The 15554-nt window shown below is 39.6% G+C and overlaps 1 protein-coding gene across 1 annotated transcript in view; it reads right to left on the reverse strand.

The window, feature by feature from the left end:
* Positions 1–754: 754 nt before the first annotated feature.
* Positions 755–15554, reverse strand: part of IRS1 (insulin receptor substrate 1) — a 49623-nt gene continuing 34823 nt past the window's right edge. Inside the window, exon 2 of the mRNA XM_066326279.1 lies at positions 755–1816. The gene's annotated coding sequence lies outside the window, so the exon portion shown is untranslated. The remainder of the gene's footprint in view (positions 1817–15554) is intronic.

Genomic DNA, 15554 nt, shown 5'->3' on the forward strand with positions numbered 1-15554 from the left:
TGCAGTCACCAGTGGACACCACACTAACCACAGCCTAATCCCAGGCATCATAAACATCTCAAGGGGAAGAAACCCCTGCTTTGAGGGCTGACAACCTTCCTGCAGGGAGAGCTGCTGCTGTGCCTGCCTGCCTTTTCCTGATAACAAGAATTCTTTTGAATGTGCACTAGTCCATGGAGTTGCTTCGTGGAAGCAGGAGGGACCAACGGGGACCTGACATGGCTTCAAATTCAATTATCACTTCAACAACATTTTACTTGAAAATCCATGACCTCAGTATTTTTCCAGTCCCCAAAAGTATTAAGACTCTGCAAATGCTATGCACACAAGAATTTTCATCTGCACAGAATCAGTGTAAAGCAGAAGAGAGTCACAGAATCCCTCCTTGTCGTGCCTGTTGCACTGATTTCCAGACAAGCACAAAAAGTTGTGCTTTTTGAATTTTATGCTGAAGACTTGCTATGGCATCCAAGTGATTTTACATGCTGTGACCCCTTCCCCTTAATTCAGTAGAAGGAGAGCTGTATTCTGAAAAGTCTCCAGAAAACTGAAACAAGGGCTTTAGTGAAATAATGCAAGGAAGCATACATACTCCCTACTCCACCTAATTATACTTCACTTCATTCTTAAGCTATGGTGGTCCACAGCCAGTCTCAATGACAAACCATGGAAACATCACAGAAACCTGGTGGGACAATTTCAGATGTTTGAGACAGCTTACCAAGGAAATAAAAAAGACCCAAAATCCACTACAGCAGATAAAACAGTATCTAGTTTATTACATATAGAAAGAGATTTCCAGAATTTACAAACACCTACATTTTCATTCCAGGGAAAGAGTCAATTTAAAAAGTTCACCCTTTTTTTGTTTCCGTTTTGCTTTGTGGTTTCCTGTTGGGTTTTTTGTTGTTGTTGTTGTTTTTCTTCTTTACAATATATACAATGGAAGACTTTGATTTCTTTTTTCTGATTTTTTTGTCAGTTCCTGTGCAATTGATGAATTCAAGTTGACACTTGTAAATACCCATGTACAGTAATGTTTGTCTTCATTGCAGTTAATACAGACTTATTTTACAAGGAGTACAAAATTATTTTTCTTTTGGAAAGAATTCAGCTCAACATCAGGGTTATCTTACAACTGATAGTATCAGTAAATATGACTGTACAATCAAGGCCCAGGGACCAATGACTCGTATTATATTATTTTCTGAATTACAATCTTAAAACAAGAATAGTAACCTACTCTATTCTTAGAAGCCTTGTTTTAAGCAGGTTCCCCACTCTGTTTACAACAGAATATAGTATACCTCAGTTCCACATCAAAAAAGATGTGCTGTAGGAAAAGTTACATTTTAATTAAAAAAGTACATGTATAAATCAAAACCTATGTTAAATATTTAATACTCTTCAACCAACATTAAGTTTTGTATGTAATAATTTACAATGATGATTTGTCGTACAGGTTTTCAGCAGCAAATGAAGTTGTGTAAATGTGCTAGTAAAATACCCATTCTCACCATGATGTAGTGGTGGGCACATCAGTTCATGTGGCCAGCTAAGTCCTTACGGTCGAGGATGAAGAGAGACTTGTCCAGGTGTCACAGTGCTTCTGCTTGGCACAACACAGGATGTGCAGCTCAGTCAACAACTCCTGAGGTTTGTGTAAAGTAAACAAACTGAACTGGATGCATCGTACCCATTTACAGAGGAAGAGGAGGAGGAGGTGAGGTCCTAGTTGTGATAGCATGAAACATTTATAGTCTTGATACCCATGAGTTTAAAAGAAGGATTTGGTGAGGTTGTGTAGGTCATCATTCTGAAATCGAAAGAGAGAGAAAAATTAGCAAATTAGCATCATGAGCACTTTAAAACTTTTCTGCAATTATTTCCCTCCCTTTCCTTTTTTTCTTTTTTTTTTTTTTTTTTTTTGTCTTAAAAGAGTTATCATTCAAACTGAGTGTTACCTTGAAAAATTGAGGCATACACAGTTGAACTGTACTCAAGCATGTGAATCCCAAAAGCATTTAAAACAGATGTTGGCAATAAAATTCAAAGCAGTCAGAATCACATTTAAAATTTGCAAGAGATTCACCTAAGCAGAAACAATTTAGGTGTCCATACTGATTAACTCTGACAAGCTCCTGCGCCAAGAGAAAGAAAAGCTCCAAACACCAGCCTGCTGTTGGTATTTTTACCAGCTACAGGGAAGATACACTGTATGCCAGGCCCTCCAAGAGGCCTTTCTGGCCACCTGCAAACACCACACTGGCCTGGATGGCCGAAGAACGGAGCATTCAGGGTGCAGCATCACCATTCCCTATTTGACATACAAGTTCTAAAAAAAATTGTACATAGAAAATCCTGGTCAAGTCCATATATTTATCTACATTCTGCAACCCTCTGAGAGAGGGCTGGGTGAATAACAAGGTCCTGCAATCCTGATAATGCACGGCACAGGTTTAGTGGGGAACAAATGCCAGAAGCTGCCTTTGACCCTGTTCCCCCAGTTCTCCTCATCTGCTGCAGCTTCCCTGACCAGCACACAGTGCACCAGTCTGGGTCAGCAAGTCCTCTGGCCTCTGCCTTTCTGCTGCTTCTCCCCAGGCAGGCTGTCAGTCCCAGCCCTGATCAGGAGCTGGGGCTGGATGGCCTCGTGTCCTGCTGGCAGCTGCTGCAGCCCCCGTGGGGAGCACGGTCCCTGCTGGGGGACACGGAGCTGAGGTCACACGCTGGGGCCCCAGGGCTGCCTCCCACTGCTCCTGAGCTCCTGTGGCACTGGCTGGCCACACACGCAGCCCTGGGGTCCCCCACTGCCCACCACAGCCCCAGCTCCTCTCTGCACACCACTGACATCCAACCAGACCCACTGGGCACCGAACCACACAGCGCTAAAATGAATATAATTTGTCTTTTCACTGGGGTTAGAGGACTACCAGCATTTACATTTGAGTAGTTTTGATAAAATGCTGAAACAAGACTCATATTTTTACATAAAAGTGTGTCTATTTCTATGTTCAATATTAACTGTGCTCCTGAAAAGACAGGTAAACAGTGCATTTTCCTCAGGACAAATAAAGGCTTCCCATAGGCACGTTGAAGTGAAAAAACTGAAAAGACCTCCTGTCCTATATTCTTTAATTGCACAAGAAACAAAATTTACTTTGTGTGGTCCTTCAAGTGAAAGGAAAGCCTATCCCAGCAAATGATGTGTGGTATGCTGTGAAAACTCCCTGGAGAATTATCTCACAGATCTCTTATTTACTTTCAAGTTCCTTCTGCACTCACATTTCGATCTACTGGAATGTTCCTACTTGAATATCTATACACAGCTTCACATAGCTGTGCAGCTTTCAAGTCCATTTGACCTAAAATTAGTCAGTAATGCCATACTTTATTAATAAAGACAAGCAACAAAGGAGAAATGGCTTCATTTAAATGGAGGAGCAAAGTGCGTGTGCTGCATATCCGAGGCGGGTGTTCCACACCCAGCTCCCATCCAGCAGGGCCAGGGGAACAGCTGGGTGCCCCCAGCAGGGCCCAAAGGTCCAACCTGCCCTGCACCCACAGGGCAAGTGGAAGAAACAGCTTTTCTACATGGCCAGACTTGATTCTGCTAAGAGATTTTAAGAGCATAAATAATACAAGATTTGCAGTATCAGGGCCAAGTTCTACACCTCTTCACCAGTACTCAGGTCATCTTAACTCAAATACGTCATGTATTGAACAAAACGGCCTGTCTCATCCAATTCCTCACCAATTCCATCAATACGGCCAAGAAGTCATCTCAACCACTACTGGAGGGCATTTATTCCTGGATTCCAAAGTCAGAAGAGCAGAGGAAGAAAGAGAGTAAGAAGTCTATGGGAAAAACAAAACACTTCCTAGAGAAATTCACTCAGAAAAGTGAAGAAATGCAGTTACAGAAACCCAAACACTTGTACATTATAGTCCTGCACATGTGTAAATAGAGTGAAAAACCACAGAAGCCTGAGATACCCAAGAGTTGGAGACAGCATGAAGAGCCAGAATTATGTAGGACACGATCTGGTACAGGCTGAATTTTATGACAAATGTCAGCTGCAGGTATGACAGGACACAGGGGCATGGAGCAGTTTCAAGCTTTTACTTACACCTCCAGATCTTCAGCAGTACAACATGGAAATCTGTCTGTCACCCTTTCCTAAAGATGCATTGGTAGTTTTGTTTTCTTTTAGTTTTGTGAAGGAAAAAAAATCAGCTAGGACCTTTGCTGAAACTACTGATTGCAATTACTGGCTTTCATACCCAACTCCTCTGACCAATCTCTTTCAACAAAACACGAATTGAGTAACTGAGAATGACAACCCACATCACTGCTACAGTACAGTGGTGTCTGTTCTGTCTGAATGCACAAAGATGTGTAGGAAACAATCTGAGAGCAAAGCTGCTCCTCTGAGGTCACTGGAAATACACTCAACCTATAAACCTTGGATCCATTATTTGTGCCTCATGCTCAGCCAAAAGCCTTGTCCTCAGTTTTAGCATACAAATGTTCTTTGCTTGGACTTCAAAAGAGTATTTCCCAAATTTTTGACAAAACAGACTGAATCTGCTCTCTCCTCAGTGAGCTATTGCAGTGTGCTTTAAGGTGAAAGAACCTTATTTGGAAATGAAGTAATTGGCTGGATACCTCCAGCCATCAGCATTTCCTTAACAACACACAAAACAGTGCAGAAGACAAGTGTTTTAATAGAGACTGTGAGGACAGCAGCGAGCTGAGGTAAGGATCGTTAAAGCTACTGACATCACTGTTGGCAACCTGAGAAAAGGGAAAACCTGGGTTTAATCTATTTCCTATTCACCACAAGTTTCAGCTGGAGTCCCCAATAATGCAGTTTGTGGTTCACTTTATGGAAAAAGTTAGCGATGCAAGAAAAATGTACCGAAACAAACAGGCATCTTTAAAAGTCCCTACAAGGTACCTCTGACAAGTAGTCTCTGCTCAACATCTGTTACAACACACATGCAGATAACACTGATGCACGTTCCAGCTGGCAAAGCTTCGTTCTCAAATCTCTTAGTCCAGGATGGATACAGCACAGCTAGCTGCAGTTCCTATTACAGCCGAAATCTCATTCTTAAATCCAGTAACTAAAAATAAGGTGCTATTTCATTTTATTTCCATTATTGGGGAGCTGGAGAAGAAGAGTACTTAAATTTTTGAACTAAGAGCAGAGTGTCTAGACAGCTTAATATATCTTTTCTGAAGTTAAACAGAATTTTCATACATAACATAGATGTGTTGCTGAACTACACTTAAAGTGGAATCCTTACTCCTTCCTTACACTCCATTCTCTTTGAAAGTAACCAAGGAGGAAAAAATAAAACAAAGCAAACAAAAGTGAAAACTGAAGCAATATTCCAGCAAAAGGCTTTCCAGTAGCCAATTTAAACTTCCATTTGCTTTTAAGAGCCAATAATGTGTCTTGTCCCTAAAACACCAATAGAAATGCCCTTCCAAAGGGTCATTTAATTTCGAAACAGTCCAATAACATGAAGTTGCTGTTGAAGTTCCACCATCATTTCAGCAAATAAATGCAACTGCTTTGTCACTGATTAACACAGCAGGGCAAACACAGCTCCCAAAGAGCAGACCTGCTCAGCCCACTGTGACACCTTTCCAGTGTCAGCTGGCATCTGTTTAGGAAACAACTCCACAGGTGACAGAGCCGGGTCAATGAAAAAGTGCTTCCTGACTGAAGAAAATGCAGATTTATTTTTTTTTCCTGAATCTACCAAATGAGGCTATTTTGCAGCTCTGTCATTAACTTTGTTCATTCAAACACATTCTCCAGAACTGTACCTATCCCATCAACACCTCATTTGAAACCATGAACACGGACCAGCTGAAGGCTCCCTGTCATAGTTACTAGTTATAAATACCAAGTTTTAGAAGTGCATTTGTTTTTTTACTTTAGGATCATAGAAATCATCTCATTCTGTGGAGATTAAACAGTGGCTTCCCACATACTGAACAAATCTAGCTCATAAAAAATAAAAAACTCCTGAACAAAAGGAGAGCCATTATGAACATGCTCGGGGGACTCCAGCAGCCGAGGTCTCCGTGCAGCCTGGGCACCCTTTGCCTGGACAGGTATAACGGGGTGTCTTTAGAGATCCGATACAAAGGAGACACACTAAGAAGGCTTGAAGAACTCACTTACAGCTCGTCTTGGTGACATCTGCATGAGGCGTGACCCAGTGAGAAGGAAACGGCACCTAGCACGACGCGAACCCATCCCGCGCTCCGCACACGGAGGAGCACAAGCAGCGCTTGCTTACATTTCCCCGGCACCACACCGTGCACACAGGCACGGGAAGCATCTCCTTCGGATAAATTAAAAACACAGACCAAAATTTAAGCTAGCTCAAGTAACTCCTTTTCAAAGAGATGCAAATAAGCTGCAGCGCTTCCCCACTCCCGGCGACGCCGACGGAGCCAAGGAATGCGGGCAGGAACAATGGCTGCTCCAGTGTGTTAATTGCAGCCCGGCTCTAACAAAAGCAATTCCAAACAGAACCAAACAAAGTAATTACAACATTGCTATTTAACTTGACAGGCTGTAATCTACATTTAATAGATAAGCTTTTCTTCCTTGTACCCCAAAATGCCTATTTCAGCTTTTCCGTGAACGTCTTAAATGAGGAATTACTGAAAATTCGGTTCCAACCAAGTCCTTTCCTATAAGGCAGAATAACTGAATTTGGTGTTTCCACCCGGTTTTGTGTTTACAGAGGTCATTCACTGCTGGAGGAAGGAACCTAAAGACCACTTACACATGATACCGTCTTTCGGCTATTGGTTCAGACAAAGTTCATGTACAGCACTGGCACAAAAAAAACCCATCGTCACTACAGCAGAAAATTTTCCTCTTTTCCCCAAAAAGAGAAGGTGGGAAAAAACAACTATGAGACTTTAGAAATAAGAGGATGAGCAGAACCAGGTTTTTACATTTAACAACCCATTTCCCGGGATGTAAGTACAGTGGGAAAGCACAAACTAAACCACACACATTCTTTGGATGAGCTTCTGCCCAGCAAAGAATTCGTATGTTTGATTTCAGCCTCACAGCATGTCAACCTGATTTAAACTCATTCAAGAGAAAACTCAACCCATCACTGAGGTCAGCAGGAAAGGCTGCTGCCACAGACACGAAGCCAAGGACTGCCTGCCCCGAGCACCTGGCATGGGAGAGAATGAAGCTGCTGCAGGTCAGATTTGCCTGGTTCTACCAATAAAGAGGACACCAGCCAGCTCTCTGCACTGGCATAAAACATACCAGAAAAAGGAAATCACAAAGTTTCTATGTAGAAAAAATATTGAAGGCATCTCCTGCTCTACTACATAAAATCAGTAGCAGTTAGGGGTTTGAACAAGACTGATGATCCAAATACTGAATTTCTGATTAAATATTTCATCTTTTCAATTTTGGAAAAAAAAAGTTACTGAGTTTTGGGGGTTTTTTGAAGACTAAAAGAAACAAAATATAATTAAGTTTAGAAAGAAAGAGTTTAAATTCAATAGCATGTTTTGTAAAGAAATTCTACAGCTTTTCTTGTGGTGGCATAGCTAAGCAAGCCATAAACCAAAACAAGTGTCCAGCAGTTGCAAGTTACAAAAATCCAAGATGGTTTGTGGTTGTTTGGTTTCTATGAAATGAAAAATTTGGGCAGTCTTTCTCATTAAAAAGTGTGATGCTATAAATGGGATTCTCATGTTTGTGTCTTCCAGTTTTGTAAGGACTGAAGGCCTGTATCTTTCCCTTCCTTTACTAATAGTCCAGCTGAAGGTTGAGTCCAGCTTACAACAGAGAGAAAACCCCTTTGCTTCAGGACTGAAAATAATGATGTTACTATGATGCCAGGGATCTCATGAGATCAATATTCCAAGTTCATCCCAAATCTCCTCATAATGCTCCTCTAATACACTTGGCAGCACTCTTTGTGTTTGATATCCTTCAAATAAACCCACTGCTGGCCCAACGTCTTCCCTCTTCCCCAGACTGCAATAATGAGAGCAATATCACATCCTAAATGTGCACCACCTAATAGTTAAGAGCTTCAGTTCTCACAGGACAGCACTGCTGGTGTCTTTAAGATTCAAACAAACTTGCAAATTCAACAACTGGGATCATTCATTTTTTGGAATTCATACTGTTCAGCTCACCAAGTCTGCAGAGTCTGAACCTGAATAATTTGTGGTATTCACACCTCTCATGATGACCCAATAATCCACATACAGTTCAAGAAAGCATGGGTGAAGAACACTTTGTATGGCTGTATCCTTCAAAACACTGCTCAATCTCTATCTTTATCAAATATATAACCAAATAGCAACAATATTAACAAGGGGAATCCAGAAACAACTTAATTATGCAATTTGTTCTTCAAAGGAGCTTTCTTAGAACTTTTATTTTTCAAATTAAATTACGTTAATGGCAGTTTCGAATTCAATAAGCTCCCCAGTGCTGGGACTCATTACAATTGCTCTGACCATAGGGAATCAGATGACCTGGGTGCCTTTAGATGCACTCACACTCCCTCAGCTTGTCAGTAATTTAAACATACACAATTAATTTTGATCTAAATTGAGTGCACTGGAGCTGTGCTCATATTGTATCAAGGAAATTACATCAGCAGTGGAGCTCAGCAACACATTACACCAAGTGTAGGTACCACATAATCAGAATATATCTCAGCTGCTGAATATCCTCATCTTTCTGTGAATCTGTATTTCACATGCCTTTCTGGCACTCTGGGCTGGTTCCCCATTCCAGAATCCAAACCTTACCACTTTCTCCTGTGCTTTTCTGACTCAACTTTATAATGCTAATTTTCTGACAGATTTATTTTCTCTGACGTCATGTTAAACCCCTAAATAAATAGTCTAAACTGCCTTGAAACTGTTTTTTGGATACATGCTAAATTGTGAGAGTTACAGCTTAAAGCAAGGAAGGAGTCACACCATTCAACTTTGCTGGAGCCATTATCCTCCCAATGGACAAATAAAGGGAAAACACAGAACAGACAGAAGAAAAATGGCATTTAGGAAGGGATACAGAAGCCCCGCAGGGGGATAACCTGGCCAGCTGACCTTCACTTTGAAATTTTGCCAGTGCAAATTAAGTAGCTAGTCTGCAGCACGTCTGGGCAGCAGTGTGGGAAGGAAGTTGTGCAGTGATTTTGGATTAAACACTTCCTCAATTCAAAACAACAGCGCATTAAATATCAAAAAAGGTTAATGAGGAGGTACTGGAAAACACATTGTGAAAAGCATGCCAAGAAAACAAAGCAGGGAAGGGATAAGAACAAACGAAATATCATAAAGTTGACAAAATTGTACCAAGAAGTTTGGAAAGCCAAAGTAGAAGGAAAGAATCCAGTATTTTGAAACCATCTGCTACTCCATAATATAAAAACAGAATATACAGCAGAAACAGCTGAAAGCAAATTAGGGGTTGTGCTTTAATAAAGGGAAAGGAGAAGGCCTTTGGTGAAAAGCAGAAAGCAACAGCCAAGTTTGTTACATCTTAAAGCTGGACTAGAAAACAATAGTTTAACCACAGATTTAGTTTTTCACTAAGATACCACCATCAGTCTGATATTAAATGAATTACATTAACTGCTTTGACACGTTGTTTTCTGCTTTGTAGACCAAGATAAGAAATCCTAGAAAACTACTGGCGTACAACATCATTTGTTCCAGTATGAATGCATTTTCATGTACATCCACAAACATTCACACTTTATTTCTAGTAATTTGCACTCATTTGACCTGACCTTTTAAACTTCCCTCTCTGCCTTAAATTGCAGAAGTTCTCTAAGAGTCACAAGGCATCTTCCTCTTCCCAGCACTTCAAACCTGCAGTTCAGACTTCTCTGACACTTAAGCTGACAACTGAAATTCAAAGCATGAGCCATAGTCAAAAGCTGCCAAAACTGAAGTGCTGGGGTATAAGACCTACAGCCAGCTGGACACAAACACATGCAGAAAGACCTGAAATCTAATTGTGCCCTTGGTTTGATTTGCTCTGTAGTTTTACCCAAGTTACTTTGTCTTAGTCTCAAGGAAAAGATAAAACCCCATCCACTTCCTACATGAAATTTTATTGTGAGGAGGAGGAAGTCATGAAGTCTCAAACACGCACAGTCACTATAATATCTACGGAACCATTTTTCTGTCCTAATCTTCCTGTGTCTCAATGCCTTGCCTGTGAGCTGAGAACTGCTACCTGCCAGCAGAGCTCAGACTGTGCCAGGGGCAGACAGCAGGGTGGTAATGTCCTGACAGTGCCCACATGAACACCAGACGCAGGGCAGCATCTGGACAAGGTGCTATAAATAAAACACTGGGCTGAAAAAATGTCTCATTCCTGGATCACTCCTACCAGCTGAGGAATATGTTCTGTGTGGGAAATGTATATTTTGTGCTACATGGTCTGAAACTACAACAACCCATACACGAGGGTGGGAGGCAAAAGTATCAATGCTTAGAAAAATAAATAACATTTGAGTGTGACTACATATAGCCAAGCATTATTCCACATTAAAACAGATTTATAAAATCAAGTAAACTCTACATGCAATATAATTTTTAGCTGAATAAAAAAAAAAAAAAAAAAAAAAGACAACAAAGTTCTAACAACAGAAAACAAGCCTTCACTGGTAAAGCCAGAGCTCTACCCCTTCTTCTCCCACTGAATTAGCAATCAACCCCAGACAGCAATGGGATTAACCTCAAAAACAATGCTGAGCACTTTAATGAGCTCTGAGATAGTCCACGCTAAACTATTCATTGCACCATTTAAACACTGAAAAACTTGTTTGTATACAGATTAGGTTTGCAAAACAACTGTCATCCAATTTATTTCCAGAAACCATAGTGACAAGAAAATACTAAATATAGGGTGATGAAAGGGCACAAAGGAAATACAATCTCTTTCAAAACAATGAAGCTATCTCAAGTTTGAAATACATGAGCAGAGGAGGCAGCACCTGGCAGGCACTTGGGGAGGGGGGAGCCCTATTTGGATACAGGTGTGAATTAAATCCAAATTATAAAGACCAATTAGACAAACCAAGTATTTTACTGATGAGTTTTTTTAGTTTCATTCAGTGAAATTTTAAAAGCCTGAATGACTGCCAATATTGTATTTTAAAGTTACTAACAGCCTAAATGGAGCAACCTTCATTTGTTCAGTTGCCATGATTTCAAATGGGAAACTAATCAACAGTCACATTGGCTATTTAATTGCAACACCAATCTAGCATTATGAAACTGTATCATTACACAAGCAAAAGTCAAACTAGGTGAAAGTTTTTCTCATCTCTGAATCTTCAGTCATATATTTTAAACTTTTAAAAAGAACATGCCACATGAAATTCTTTCCATATAATAAAAGTTGCTCACAAGAGTATCAGTAAGAATCTCACTAGATGACAGACACTGTACTATTGTCATACATAAATCTTCCATGAGTTGTCAAATCCAGCACTAAGGATAACCCTTTAGAAGTTATTAGTGTAAGTCAATTGAAAATTAAAAGCATATAGCCGCACAGATTAAAGGCTTAGCATGCACACTAAAGGATCTGTACACAATATCACATGTGATTAAGAAGTCTTGGTTCATCAGTGACTGAAAACATCCTCTAGACATTACCCTTGACAAAATATATAAAAATCCAGGCTTAACATGCTGTATCACTGCACTTTACAATCTCATAAAATAAAGTTCTCTGTTCTCATAACCTACCACACCAACTTGGGCCACTGACCACCCAATCCTCTTAACCATGAGAAGAATCTGTACCTAACTTGGCCTGCCGATAGTCTCAGGGATTACAAATGTACCTGATGATACAATTGAAACTCTCCCCAAAATGAAGAGGAGAGCAGAGTGGTCAGCATCCACACAAAGCCCCTGCACCCATCCCTTCATCAGCCCAGCACTGCTGCTCAGATGCTCCAGAGAAGCTGCAGAGGGGAAAAGGCCAGTTAATGTAAGAGAAAAATCTACAGCAAACACGGCTTCATTAGTTCCACTGCTCACAGATCAGCTGTTTGTATAAGCAGTTTTGCTTGGAGCAGTGTTTTGTCAGTATTATTACTGTTATGCTATGCAAAGAATGTATTAAATTCTTAAATATTACATGAGATTTAATGGATTGTGTATCGCATGTGGGAGGTCAAACAAGGAGGGTAATGTTCCATTCAGCTTCATAGATGTAACTTAAAAACCAGAAGCTTGCATTATACTTCAAGGAGCAAGTGCAAATCAAAGATATGCCTGAGATGGAAGAAGGCAGCCTGAAATGTAGAGCGAAATTATAAAATAAAATTTTAAAGATAATTTAAAAAATAATCAGTGGTTGTGACAAGCAGCAGTGCAGTTTTCAAGACATTTTATAGCTCAGTCCCTTTTAAAACAATTTCTGCTTTCAGAAGCTAAATTCTTCCTGTGTTACCCCCTTACCCAACAGAATATTGCATTGGTTTTTTTCATTTTGTATACATTTGGAAACTCCCTGTATCTCCAATGGTAGGGACTCTGAATGGCCAAGATACACTTAAGAGGACATATGAACAATGGCAGAGTATCCCAATTTCTACTTTCCATGTGTATCTTCATGCCAGAGCCAAAAATATTCTTACTGAAGGTCCAGTTCTCTTAAATGAAGGTTTTAATTAAGATATAGCTAGTATTTTTTTTTTATAAAACTTCAATGTTCATGGTCTTTTGGGGTAAAAAGAGAAGTATGTATCACAGCAAGTAAAGAGATCTCAATGTTATTTTGTACATCTGTCTTCCAGCAACAGCAGACTTTTCATATTATTAAAGCTTTTCTGAAGATATGTTTCAGCATTTTGAATCACTTAAGGAACAAAAGAAAACTCTGACAATATGTTATCATACAAAAATATATATTTTGCAGTTTAAAATTCCATCAGAAGGTATATTGCCTATCCCATTGCTCTGTAACATGCATCTTCTACTCATCACATGTACAAAAGGTAAGAGTGTAACACCACTACCTGTAAGTGTGTGTATATACAAAAAGGAGCTAGAATAGGCTATAGGAGCATGAAATAAGTAGCTCAGTTGCATTACTGGACAAAAAAGTTCTCCAAAACCAGGACAGTTCCCTGCCTTGAAAGCAAATACCCTCCTCCCCAAACCTCCATATTGTCAGACAAAATCTATGATTTCCAGTTCAAATTCTGAGGACTGTTAGAAATAAGAATTATCATAGAAGGAGAAGGGAAAAACTAACTACAGTTGTTTTCTACAGATAAATACATCCCATATTGGAAATTATTGTTTTTCTATTACATGTTCTCCAGTCTCAATAACTGCATATTCCTCTCTCTCTAGTTACTGACTATGCTTAAGGTTTAATGCAATGTTTAATTTGAATTAAAAATCATGACAATTAGAACTCTGGAGTTTCTGTAGCATCTGCAGGCATTTTTTTTTTTTCTACAGAGACAATATGATGAAATACAAACACAGGAACCTTTTCTTTCTGTCCTGCTATTTCAGCAAGAAAAAACTGCCTTTCAAACTTCATTTTTGTCTGTGATTCTCTCCCACCTTGCAGTCCTGGTTGCTAAGAGAAAAACACCATCAGAGTCTGTGGAAGCTCACACAGTGGGAGCCACAGCTCTTTCAAATAATACCTGAAGGTGTAGCAAGTTCTACTGTCAATGCAACTTGGCATTTCTCAGTCACTCAGAGTATTGACATAACAAAGTGTGGCTTTCAGGCAAATACACCCCCTGAAATGGAGCAATTGCTTCCTTCCAAACTTCAAGGTCACTTCAAAATATGCAAAACACCAGCACTGTCTGAAGCAGTGGTTGGAAGGGATGAAAAAGGAATGAAGATGGTTAAATTCTTTCAGCTAAAGCTTTCCAGTGAATTTCAACTGGAGGGAGACTAGTAACAAGCATGGGAAATTTCTGCCTTAAGCACTGAAAGTTGTCAAAAATAGGAGCAAATTAGATGTTCTACTATTTTACCATGCAAAATGTAGACAATACAGACATTTATATGACTTTTTAAGTGAAAAATCTTCTCATAACATATATTTGCAAAAGAAGAAGTAACTTAGCTAAAATACCCTGAACTTCCTTATAGGCAAACAAAACAATTATTTTAAAATTTACTCATCTTAGACCATCACATTTTTGCATAATTGTAAACACAGATTTTAAATAAAAAGATCCATGAACCTCCCATCTTTTTCTACTTTTTCATTTTTCAGGTTTCTTCCACATGGGCTCATGTAGCATCTACACATGCTACACTCTTATTTTCTCTTCTGTGCTCAGATGAATCCTTAACTGCTGCTTGAAGTGTACTGTCAGCTTAGACATTGAAGAGAGGAACTAAATTACCAATTTTTTCTGCATTGTTCTTTCAGTCAGCAATCTTATATCAACAAACAGTAATAACACATTCAGATGTGAAAGATTTCAAAGCTGTGGATTCTAAACGCTGAACTGGCCACTACAGTTACATGATGTATTTGAGATTCAGAAAATAATAACTCAATTCATTCAACAAAGCCATGCTTCATTGAAAATTAATGGAAATGTAAGAAAGGAAAACAGGGGTTTGGAAATAACCCACAGCTGCAATTTAGATGTAGTGATTAAACCAGAGAAGTACACAGATGTCTACTGACATTTTGCTTTAAAACACTTAAAGAAGACTTTCTCTTCTGCTTAAGGGTTTACAAATCAGATTCAGTTACAGGGAAACAATGCTGTAATCTTCATTTACAACAAATCCTAAATTTAGTAAGCAGAAGTCATTAGTAGTAACAAACAGATTTGAGCACAAAGAGAGGCAGTATTTGAGCTATGGGAAAGGCAGTGCAGAAAGCAGGGGCTTTCCACTTCCACCCTTGGATACCAGCTGCTACTCTGGACTTCCAGGACTGTCTCAGTGCAAACATTTCTATAAGCCACTATTGCTTTTCTTTCTTTTATTTAGGAAGCCAATATGCAACTATAAACTACGTTTATAAAATTATAATCTATATTCTGTAATATGTAAACAAGTGCCCATTAGTTAGAAGCCACAGATGAGCATAATATTAGACTGTAATAGAAAACAGATGCATTTTCCTTTTCCAATTGTTTACACTGCCAAAGCATCCAGTCTTTAAGATATTCTCCATACAAATCAAAACATGTTGTGCCTTAATGAAGGACAAAGCAACAGTAGCTTTAAAACACCGCATTCCCTGTAATATTTTGCAAACCCAACTGCAGCCCAAGTGGACAGGGTCCTCCAAAGGGTGCAGCAACTACAGAGCTGCTGTCAAGTGGCAGGGACAAAAAAGGGACATTTTACTTTACTGCAGATCACCCCTTCCACCAGACTTGATATTGCAATCATTTAGATGCATGTTTTGATGTGACTTATCCTACTTTTTGCCTCCATTTGCCACAAATTGGTTTTATGTCCCCCTCCCTCTACAGACACAGGTACACACAGACTGATA

The sequence above is a fragment of the Sylvia atricapilla genome, chromosome 10 (assembly GCF_009819655.1).
Source record: "Sylvia atricapilla isolate bSylAtr1 chromosome 10, bSylAtr1.pri, whole genome shotgun sequence".
NCBI classification, from domain to species: domain Eukaryota; kingdom Metazoa; phylum Chordata; class Aves; order Passeriformes; family Sylviidae; genus Sylvia; species Sylvia atricapilla.